At 39.1% G+C, this 12,692-nt stretch overlaps 1 pseudogene; it reads left to right on the forward strand.

Moving 5' to 3' along the window:
- LOC109834710 lies at nucleotides 4,738–12,546 on the forward strand (annotated as a pseudogene).

Raw genomic sequence — 12,692 nt, forward strand, 5'->3', positions numbered from 1 at the left:
TTGTATATTACATTTGTAGATGTCTCCTTGTGAAAAAAAAAGGAGTTACTAAGCCTTGCATTCGTGTTCTCTCTCCTATTGTTTTAATCTGATTACGTTCATTTGCTCACAAACGGTAGAAACGATCAGAAGAGACATCTTCTATTCTCATGACAAATTCTTTTGGGCTTTACATTGTTTTGAACGACTTTTTCCTATACAACCGACAGGGTCAAAGATTTTAAAGACACAACAAAGTTTTAAGATTAGGCCCAAGGCCTTCGCATTGCCGACAGAGACAAACGAAGCCCAAAATGGAGTTTTAACTATAGTTTTAGGGCCTGTTCGTTTGCCCCAAAAAAACGTGAAAAACAGGGAATTGAAAACAAATGTTGCTGCCACATAGGAACAAGGTTTCGGGTGATTTCCACTTCACCTGTTCGTTTCACAAGCTGATTTAGAGAAATGGGGCCTTGAAATTGGGTTCCACGTAGGACTTTGGGAAATGTTGTTTTCAGCTACATTTGGCGTGAAAACAGATCGGAAATGTCCACTACGGCCATTAAAAAAATCGCGGGGGTGTTTTTCAAAGCGGGGGGAGAGAAAACTGGGAAATGTTAGGGTTCCTTCACCGCCTCTTCGTTCTCTTCAGTCTTCCCAATTACTCCGCCTCTTGCCGTCTCCAATGCTCTGTCTCTAATTTTTTGTAAGGCGGGGGAAGAGAAAACTGGGAAATGAGCCCTTAGCGACCATTCATGGGTTGTTTGTGTTATCTTAGCCAGATCTAGCAGCAACGGTGGGGATTTCGGGTGATTTCTACTTCTTACCTTCTTCCACTTGAGCGGCGTAGCCAGATCTACACCTGATCTGGTAGATTTAGTCCTTGAAGGGGGATTCCATCAACTTCAACTGCTTGAGGTTCGATCCAATTTTCCCTTAAGGTATCCCTTCATCAAAGAGCAAATTTGCTATAAATAAGTAACATGCATCAAATTTTAAGAGTTTAAAAATTAACCTTGTGATTTATGGGGTTTTTTCGTTCATTGCAACTGCAGCTTTTAAGAAATTTGTTCCTTTACTAGTCGTAATTTTATCTCTAATTCACACACTTCCTTCAGCCCCTGTTTTAGATCAGCTTTTTAAGCATATCAAAGGAACTATAATCGAGCTTTTCGGATCTTATAACCTAACCATAACCTGAGCATGTCTATTTCCAATATCTGAAAGCTTGTATTAAACAAGATAATTTTAATTAATTGTGAATTTTTCAAGTCTGTGCTTGTATTCAATAAGATGGTTAATCACTTATTTCTCTCTCTAATTTTGTTCAAATCACAGAAGTTATTCACTTGTCTACTCTTGACTGGTTATTTAAAAGACCACAGCCCTGTCTAAAAATATAAAGAGAATGATAGTGAAAAGTTTTTTTTTGATTTTTATTTACATATTTTAACTGCGGCCTAAATATTGTAGATGGATGGTGATTTTGATGATGAAGAGGTTGTTAAAAGAATGTGTGTTGGTGCTGCATTTTCAGTCATGGTAATAATTTTTACATTTTTGGGGAGAATTAAATGTCGTCGTAGATCAATACGGTCTGGACCAAGTGATGAGAACTTAAGGAGGGAAAAGACTAGGGCCGATTTGATGAGACGAATATTTCACGGTTATAGTGATAGCTGTCAAAACTTTGTTAGAATGCGCCCGGGTGTATTTATGAAACTAGCAACGTTAATGAGGAAACTCGATCTCTTAAAGGACTCAAGGCATGTAACAGTAGAGGAGCAACTTGCCATAACTTTGAATATTTTGGGACATAAATCTAAAAATCGTACGATGAGAACACAGTTCATAAGATCAGGGGATACAGTCAGTAAATACTTCAATAGAGTGCTGCAAGCTATTTCGTGCATACAAGGCCGATTTATGAAACAAGCACCGAATGAAGTACCTCCAGAGATCCTAAGCAACCCATCATTTTATCCAATTTTCAAGGTATATCATCCACTCTACCATTTTTCCAAAACAATTCTCTAAACAAACCATAAATTACTTTAACATAGTAAGTTGTAGTCCATAGGATTGCGTAGGTATGATAGATGGGACACATGTGGATGCTATGCTACCTGCTACACTTGTATCGCGTTTCAGAGGGCGAAAAGGTGTCACACGAAATATTCTCGCGGCTTGTACACCAAACAAACTGTTCACTTATGTTTTAGCTGGGTGGAAGGGGTCGGCTAACGACTATAGAATCCTTCAGGATGCTCTGTCTAGACCACAACCATATGGCTTACGGGTGTACCCTGGTAAAATTCTTGTTAACTCAAATTGTGATTCCTCAATAATTATTCCATTATACAGATCTTATTAAAATACTGTGTAATATGTAGGAAAATATTACTTGTGTGATGCGGGCTACACAACCCAGCCGGGTTTCATATCCCCATTCGTGGTGTTCGTTATCATCTAAAGGAATTTACGGGGAGAACACCTCAAAATAGGAGGGAGCTATTCAATCTTAGACATTCATCTTTGAGGTCAAAGATTGAAGCTACCTTCGGTAAATTGAAGAATCGTTTCAAGATTCTCACCTCAAAACCCCACTACCCTTTCCCCGCACAAGTTGACATCGTTCTGGCATGCATGGTTCTCCATAACTACATTGCAACAGTTGATCCCGAGGATGAATTGCTCAATGAGACCAATGACATTGAAGAGGAAGACGTCGAAGAGGAAATTAATGAAGAAATCAACGTTATGAATTTCACGCAGTCCCAGACAGTAAGAGAACAGAACGCCTCAAAGGATGAGTGGAGGTCTCGTAGAGATCAAATCGCATTGGACATGAGGATTGATTATTGTAGTAAATATCGACATGGTGACACTCACGAGTCTGCCTTGTGATTTGCTACCGTAGTCCTGAGGTTTTTATAAGTATTTTACGTTAGTTGGTCGTGTAACTTATTAATGAGAAATCTTGCAGACTATAATTCTGTTGTGCGACTTTATCTATTTATGATTCACTTAGTTTCTGTTGTTGTCCTATCATTTGTAGGGTGGTCGTATGTTTGTTATTTATCATTTTGGGGCAACAAATTACATTATTCTTATCCCACTATCATATATTTTAATAGGCAAGATTACAACTATTCTTTGCTTGCTATGCCATTTGTGGTCAGTAATGCAATTGGTAATATATTACTTGCTAGCTTTCTTACTACATGCTTGTAATGTCATCTATTACATATGAGATCTGTAATTGTCTGATGTTGTTATCTGATCTGTTGCAATCATTGGATAGTTTTCACTTTGTCATTAATTGTTATGACTCGCATATGACTTTTTTGCAACTGAATTTGTTGAAATATAGGAAATGGGTAAAAAATCATCCTCCGAACAGAATAATTCAATGGCCCCAGCAACATCTCATGAGTTCCCTGCAAGCATTGGCTTTCCCCAAAGTGTCAATCCCATGTTCCAGTCATCCTCGCCCTTTGTGCAATCACCGTCAGGTTTTTCAAATGTGCCTCACTACGATGGTAACTTTTTCCCTTTGCATCACCCGATTTCATCTTACATGCACATGCTCAGTAGTCCACCACCTTTGCCACAAAATTTTCAAGGCTCCAATTCATCCAGGCAAGTTCATTCTCCAGCTAGTATTACAGGAACTACTTCTGATTCACGAAAAAACAAAAGAATTGCTAGGGATGAAGCAGTAGCAACTTCTGCTTGTTCACCAAGAAAAGTCAAATCCCTTGCCCATAAGAAAAGAAAAATCCCACTCGAGCTTGAAACTGCAAAAGTTGGCCCAACCAGATGGTGGACCTCTGCACATGATGACGTGCTCATACCCTTCCTCGCAAATTTGGCCAAGTCTGGTCTTAAGCCAGACAAAAACTTTAAGCAACATGCATTTGCAATGGCTGCCGCTGAAGTGAACAACCAGTTTGGTACTTCCTTTCAAGCGAAAAGTGTTGTAAACCATATGAAAATAATCCGTTCTTGGTTTCAAGACATGCAGGCTGCTCGTAACATTAGTGGGGCGGGTTGGGATGAAGAAACGCAAACGATCATGTTGGATCCTGAGAGTTTTGATACGTGGAATGAGGTAAATGCCATCGAAAAATATTTTTTGGCTTTTGATTCTTTCTCCTACACGTTGGTCAAATGTTGTATATTGATGCGTGCAGGATAAAAATAAGAGCAAGCTAAAAGAATACATTAATAAACCTCTGAAGCACTATAAGAACCTAGCAATCATTTGTGGGGATGATCAAGCAAGAGGTAACTTTGCTAAGGCAGCAATGGAGAAATTTGGGGGTCAGGAGCCAATTAACCTTGCAGGTGATGACGATGAGGATGTTAGCATTCATATGTCCCAAAAGTCCCCGCACTCAGTCAACTTAGCAGATGAAGATAATCAATCTGAAAACAACAATGTTAGGTCATCCAGCAAGGACAAACAGAAGAAAATCCCTTCGGCTAGAGGGAGGAAGGCCCCATACCAGCAAGAGATCATGCAACAAATGGTTGAGGAAGTTAAACATTTTTCTCATTCTCTAAATCTTATTAATCTGCACTGGACAGAGAAATTTTCCAAAGCTATCTTCAAGCACAAGGATACTTACACAATAGAATTCCTTGAGCTTTTTTATGATCACATTTTTTAGGATGAATCCAAGGCCAGGCATTTTATAGGGAAGAGTGACTTCGGCCAGAGAACTTTGTTGGAAAATTTCAAGAAAATGCAAGATGGGGGGAGCTAGTTTGACAATTCAGGTACGTAGTTTGATCTGGTGGTTAAACGGTCGTGTAAGCTATCGGAAATAATCCTCGCTCATCTCTTTACCTATTGTTATTTACAGGGTTATTATGGAGATGGTTGGGACATATATATTTTGAAAATTTTGTGAGCACAATGATGTTGTTATTTTGTAAGAACTGCTAGTTGGTGGGTATGCATGTATATTTTTTGGATACGTTGCTCTGTAGCTACGTTTGTGAATTATGATGCAACCGTATGTATGATGATGAGTGCTGCTTACGTTGTAGTCATGTCAATTCTTACTTCAAGTGACATTGTTTTTTTTGCCTTATTTCAGGTGAACGTTGGTTTAATGCAATTATATGCAGGTGTCTCATTCATCGCTATCACAAGCTGGTATGACAAGCTGTCACTATCTGCATTTTAATTGCATGGTGCTATGATGAGGTCATGCAAATTTTACATTTCATCTTACATGTAGCTTAACAATGTCAAGGCGAGGCATGTTCTTGTTGGCCACAGGCATTTAACATTTATTACAGCCTTAAGTTGTTATAGCTACATTGTACTTGCATAACTGTTTGTTGATGAAGAGCTTGAGCACTGTTTTTTGGGCTTTTACCTATATGCATGTTTTACTTGTGCAATGATGACTGTCTTTTACCTGATATTCTTCACCAGTAGATAGTACATGCAATGTTTTGGCTAGGCAATCCAAACATTTACGTAATGAGATAAGGAGTAACATGTATAGGAATGCAGCCAACATTGTGGTGCAATTGTTTACTGGTGTGGGATATATGATAATGTAGACATATATCTGAGCACAATTTGTCAAACTTTATTTATCATTCTCACCATTGGAATATAATACCTTACCAATTTTTAATATAAAGCTGTTGAATTGGATTATTAACACTTTGAAATATATATCTTTGCTTGTCATGCTTTCATTGCTATCATGTTTGATTTCAGATACCTAGTGCTTGTGATTCCTCTTGTTCTCACTTTGGGAGTTTTTGGCACATAACATCTGCAGTTTGTGTTATTGGTTTACACACATGTTTTTGTTACCTATATGCATGGTGGGATTTGCGGCATCATTTTCATCTCAAGCTCTTCAGTTGTGTAATTGAACTCAGACTTTACACATGAGCACTCTTTTTTGTTACTGAGCACTGTTTTTTGGGCTGTTACCTATATGCATGGTGGGATTTGCGGCATCATTTTCATCTCCAGCTGTTCAGTTGTGTATTTGAACTCAGACTTTACACATGAGCACTCTTTTTTGTGACTGAGCTGGGTTTTTTGGGCTGTTACCTATATGCATGGTGGGATTTGCAGCATCATTTTCATCTCCAACTGTTCAGTTGTGTATTTGAACCCAGACTTTACACATGAGCACTCTTTTTTTGTGACTGAGCTGGGTTTTTTGGTCTGTTACCTATATGCATGTTGGGACTTGCGGCATCATTTTCATCTCCAGCTGTTCAGTTGTGTATTTGAACTCAGACTTGACACATGAGCACTGTTTTTTATTACTGAGCTGGGTTTTTATGGGCTGTTAACTATATGCATGTTTTACTTGTGCAATGATGACTGTCTGTTACCTGATATTCTTCACCAGTAGATAGTACATGCAATGTTTTTTTGTTACTGAGCTGGGTTTTTTAGGCTGTTAGTACATGCAATGTTTTTTGTTACTGAGCTGGGTTTCTTGGGCTGTTACCTATATGCATGGTGGGATTTGCGGCATCATTTTCGTCTCCAGCTGTTCAGTTGTGTATTTGAACTCAGACTTGACACTTGAGCACTAATTTTTGTTACTGAGCTGGGTTTTTTTGGGCTGTTACCTATATGCATGTTTTACTTGTGCAATGATGACTGTCTTTTACCTGATATTCTTCACCAGTAGATAGTACATGCAATGTTTTGGCGAGGCAATCCAAACATTTACGGAGATAAGGAGTAACATGTATAGGAATGCAGCCAACATTGTGGTGCAATTGTTTACTGGTGTGGGATATATGATAATGTAGACATATATCTGAGCACAATTTGTCAAACTTTATTTATCATTCTTACCATTGGAATATAATACCTTTAAGCTTTTAATATAAAGCTGTTGAATTGGATTATTAACACTTTGAAATATATATCTTTGCTTGTCATGCTTTCATTGCTATCATGTTTGATTTCAGATACCTATTGCTTGTGATTCCTCTTGTTCTCACTTTGGGAGTTTCTGGCACTGTAGTTTGTGTTATTGGTTTAATCACATGTTTTTGTTACCTATATGCATGGTGGGATTTGCGGCATCATTTTCATCTCAAGCTGTTCAGTTGTGTATTTGAACTCAGACTTTACACATGAGTCCCTGCATTCTTCTCAAACTTTTGCATTACATTTTTAAACTGCAGATTACAATGTTTATGACAACAAGAAAAATACTAAATATTCCTAAAACAACAATACATTTCTTCAAGTAAACAACTTGTTGGTTTGCAAGCTTTAATTCTACTCTTCGCAAGTGCTTGGTTTCCACATCTTTAACTTGGAAAACTGATTGAGGAGAGGGACATTCAAAATTTACCTTACGCTTGCTGTTATCATGATGCTCTTCTGCCCACCTGAAATACTGGCATTGCCTATTTGGATAGTTGGCGCAGTCCCAAAAGTATTTGCCCTTGTTTACTCCTGTTTTGCAAAGCTTTAGTGGCGTCGTTATGTTACAGTAGCACGTTATCTCTGCAGCTAATTCATGAGAGTCTTGGCTTGTTTCCATGTCGCAGCTTTAATTGCCTCTATGCTCAAGTATTTTTGCCCAGGTTTCTTGCAATTTTATGAGAGAATATGTTGAGGATGATTGAGTTGATCCCAACTATATAAGTGCAGGGGTGGGGTAAATTGTTTCAGTTGGCAAAATATTATTGTTACAAATGAACCTGGCGTGCACTGTTTTGAGATGTGGTTTTTTGACCGTTGCACAATTTTTACCGTTGGGTGTTTCAGTTGGGTTTTGGGGAGGTAAGCTCACCGATTGAACTATATTGCTGGTTTCCTATATTTGAGGTTGTGCAATACGAACAAGTGAAATGCAATAAATATGACAAAGGACAATACATTTCTTTATTGCAAAGAGTTGAAACGAACACAATAAATGTGAAATTTGATTTCAATCCCTTGATTTCCATGTTGAAACGAACATAATACTTCAAATTTGAGAAAACACATTGAAATGCTGGGAATTTGTTTTCGTGGTACATTGCTGATTTCTTTGTTTTTTTGCGGAAAACAACCGAACAGGCCCTTAACTGAAGTCATTTTTACAGCTCCAGTTATAATTACATAGATTAATTGGAGTAAGACAGATGCAGCCTAGCTTGAATGGAGTTTGAGTCTGATTGCGCTCAATCTTATATTAGAAGTCAGAACCGTGATATCCTAGAACAAACACAGGTAACTGCATCAAGAATTCGCGAAAATTTTAAATCTGAAAATAGGTAACTAAACCTCCTAAATCCTAATGGTCGCGACAAACGTACAATTAATTACCGCGCAAGTAAAACGACTTTACCCGCAACTGAAATTTACAATGTACACGAACCCAACGCGCATCTTTGATACTTCCCTACACCGCAGTAGCCCCGCTATGCCGAATCCAAAGATCAAGATCATCTTTAGGTTCGTGACTACAATCACGCTTCAAGCTCATCATCCACCCCGTAGTTTTTGTTCTGGAAATTGATAATGACATCCAGATAAAGAAAGAAGATGCCATTTTCCCCCACGTCATGTGCTTGACAATCAGTAAACCTTGGATAAACCAATCGCAGCCCAATGTATGAAACTCTTCTCAACCCAAAGCTTCATAAAAAATACTTACAGAAGCAGAGTGATCTACAATATTATGAAAATGTAAGATGTTGTAATAGGGTATATATCTGCTCTTTTAATAATAAAAAATAAAGAAAAGGGAAAAAAAATCTGAAACCTAACAACAACACTGCAACCGACACGACGCCGACTAAAACCAGGATTAAAATCCATAGAAAATTTGAACCGAAAGACCCCAACAACACAACTACAATTAACCAAAACCACAGCTGTGCTGTGCACGTTGCTCTCTTCGCGAAGTTGTCAGCTCCGTTAGGTAACCTCTCCTCCTCCTCTCTCTTTTTCTCTCTCTCTCACCGACACCGACACCGACGCCCCCTCCTCCCACCTTCCGGACCCAATCACATCCCTCCACGTGCCCCCAACGCCTTTCCTTTCGCGACGGTATCCCGCCACCTCTGCCATCTTTCTCTCTCCTCACCCGCCTCTTTTATTCCTTAATCCTTACCCTAAAATTAACCAGAGATCTCCCTCTTCACCTAAAAACTCTCCTTTTTCCTCATAAATTCCTATCGAATTAATCTCCCCATAGAAACAAGTCAATCCTCAGATCCGTCGACTTCTCCTTCCCGAATGGCGCCCGGCTCTTCTCCTGCTTCGGCCGCGGGCGAGATCCGTCGACGCCGCCTCCGAAACCGCCGACAGCCCGTCGGAGAACTAAGGCAGGACCCGTCTCGTCGAGCTATTCTCGTCGCAGGGGTGCGGGACCTCGGCGGAGGCGGAGTGGTGGCGACGAGGCTGGGGAGGGCGACGTGGGCACGGCAGGGGGCGGTGGCTGCGGCGTTCCACGTGGCAGTACTTGGATTACACGAGCGGTGCGCAAGCGATTCCGTATCTGCGGTCGAAGCCCAGTGGACTGCGTGTGAGGCAGAGATAGGCGGTACGCTCGGCCAGCAGCCTGAGGGTTGGCACACGCTGTACACGCCGCAGCGTGTTGTTTGTTATAACGGGCAGCCCGACAGGCAGTGTCTGTGCGGACGCGAGCGAGCTGCAGCGATGCGATTGCCTCGCGCTGGTGCTAGGGATGGCCGCTCGATACGCCGTCGCCTACGCATGCCAGCGGTTATTTTACTTTGTTATTTTAATGCTGGAGTACTGCACAAACCTACTGATTTGTTTTGTAATCGTTGAATCGGAAACCCTAGCATGACAAATGATGGATTTGGAACGAGAGATCCAGAAGCCATAAACAAAGGTTAGAACTTTGTTTGTATCAATGAAACTGTTATGTTGGCTCGTAGTTAACTAGACACAAAGCAACGAGATTTCTAGTCAAACTATATATACTTTTCTACGGTTCGAGATTCTCTGTATGTCCTTGGATGCAGAGAATCTCCTCTCTTTCCTCACTGTACTCCAAAATGGTATTATATATATATATATATATATTATATATATATATAATATCATATATAATACATATATTATATAGAGTAAATATGGTGTCACTTAAGTGGCACTGTCACTATAGTTTCTTAGCCATTGAATGATCACTTAATTGAGCTACTTTTGTGGAATGATCGCGCTGTCGTTACACTTGATCACAGATTCTAAAACCCAAACACACAAATTTGGGTGAAGTCCGTCAATGGTTTGACCACTTCACCACTCGTATCAATTTTAACGCCGTTTCAAATGTGAATATGATTTTTTACCTGGGCTCGACGGAGGATCAAACCACACGGGTTACCCCAAATTTGGTGTCGTCTGTGTGTTGGTCCAGAATATGTAGATTCAGTTATAACGGAACGGATCATCAAAACGCAGCTCAATCAACGTGATCATCAATGGCTAAAGAAACTTAGTGACGTCCACTAAGTTGACACAATTTTACTCATATATAATATATATATATATATATATTTATATTATATATATATATATATGAGATTTAATGGGATCCTTGTCATAGGAGGCGATTTCCTCTATGATGGCCTCTAAAATCACATAACTGACCGATATTTGATGATCGCTCCGTTGAAATTGATCTACATATTCTAAAACCCACACACAAGTTTTGGGGTGAATCCGTCGTCGCTTTGACCCTCATCTGAGCCAGTTGAAAAGTTCTATTCATTCAAAAACCGTTAAAATTTGATATGATGTGGATGAAGGGTCAAAACGACGACGGCGTTCACCCAAGCTTGGTGTGTTGGGGTTTTAGAATAGTAGATCAATTTCAACGGAGCGAGATCATCCAAAATGTCGTCAATCATGTGATATTTAGCAGACGTATAGAAGGAAATCCCCCTATGTACAAGGATACCCATTAATCTCTATATATATATCATATATATATAATATAATATATATTTATATATATAATATATATATATATATTAAATTATGGGTCACCCTTGCTACTCCTTCTGTGGTAATTGCATATTCGTCTTTTAAATCAATCTTAATCGCAAATAATCCCTCAAATCTTAATATTTGCTTATTAGTTTCTTAAATCTTTATTTGTCTTGAATTTAGCCTCTCTGTGAGGAATTCTGTTAATTTCTCTAACTCTAGTTGGGTTAAGCATTAACCCAATATCTAACATTACCCGAATGCCCCTGAATGTTCCACGTGGGATTTTCTCCTAGTATAGTTGTGAATTTAACCGTAATGAAATGGTTGATAATAAGGTTTTAAATTGTTTTGTTAACTATCGATGGGGGTATAATGGAAAAATTCTATTACCATTAAAGTTAATAGGCATTCCACTTTCATAAATAATATCACCTAATAAAAGAGACGAATTTATGAGAATTAAAAAATTGAGGGACTAATAATAAATACTGAGATTCGAGGGACTATTTAACAATTAAGGATGAAATAAGTAACAAATTATCATTTCACAGAAGTTAAAGTTTACGCAGGGAGAGGAGGAGTATCTTTTGAACTTTCAAATTTAGATGTGCATCCAATTTAATATAGATCCTGGACATTGTTAGATCTACCGATAGGCTATAATTTTTCTAAAATAAATATAAACCTTCAATATTGCATTAATAATTTGGATAAAAATGATTTCATATGGCAGTTTATTTTGCTAAATCAACTATCTAGAGATAGCTCTGTGGGGGAGATTCTTATCAATCAAATGAATGAATCTTTCGCTCATGCGTCGTCAAACTCAAAAAAATTAGGAGTCCCCACTTCTCGTTCTTCTTCTTCTTTCCCCCTTTTTTCGATCCCCTCCAAAGATTCCAAACCCACCGTAATTAAGGGTTGATTATTAGTACACAATCCAACAATTTGATCCCAAGACTGGCCTCTAATAACGCAATTGTTCTTCATTTTTTTGCATTCCACAGGCAACATTCAGCAAGCCATCACCCACAACCCTCCAAATCTCCTTCACCGGCGCCCTCCGCTCAAAGATTGACAGTACTGGCGCCGACATCATGGTAGCCCTCTACGAGAGCGGCCTCGTCACTGACTGCGTCAGCGGCGAGAACAAGGGACGCATGCTCGCAAACGACTACGTTGTTCGCCGCCTCGAAAAGATGGCCTCGGTCAAAGACATCGCGGCCAAGAAGAGCATCACTGGCTCGGTCCAGTTCGATCTTTGGGATGGAGTTAATCTGGCTAAGTGTGGGATTGTTTTGTTCGTCCAGAATTCGTCGTTGCATACTTTTGGCGTTCAGAAGATTCAGATACCGGATACCGTGTGATTTTTGTGAAATGGATGGGAGTTGAGGGAGTTTGATTTGTTGAATATCATTGTTATAGATTGGTTCATTGATTGTGTATACTGAAAACATCTCTTGCTATGCGTTGTTTTGTGCGTGTTAACGTTTTCTTGATCTTCTTTTTTTATTTTGGAGGATTTTATGTGAGGGGTGGTTTTGATCTCTGTGAACTTCCAAAAAAGAGAGTACCCGAGGTAATTTATATTTTCTTTTTAATTCACTTTTTTGCTTTGACTTCCTCAGGGAAAATATGTGATATGGCTTCATTTTTTCTTGGATTCCAATTAAAATTTTTTGGTCCTTCAATTCTTCTCTAATTTTAAACGAGTCCCCTGAAAGTACATTTTAGAGAAGTCTCCCAT

This window comes from Asparagus officinalis, chromosome 3, assembly GCF_001876935.1.
Source record: "Asparagus officinalis chromosome 3, Aspof.V1, whole genome shotgun sequence".
NCBI lineage: Eukaryota > Viridiplantae > Streptophyta > Magnoliopsida > Asparagales > Asparagaceae > Asparagus > Asparagus officinalis.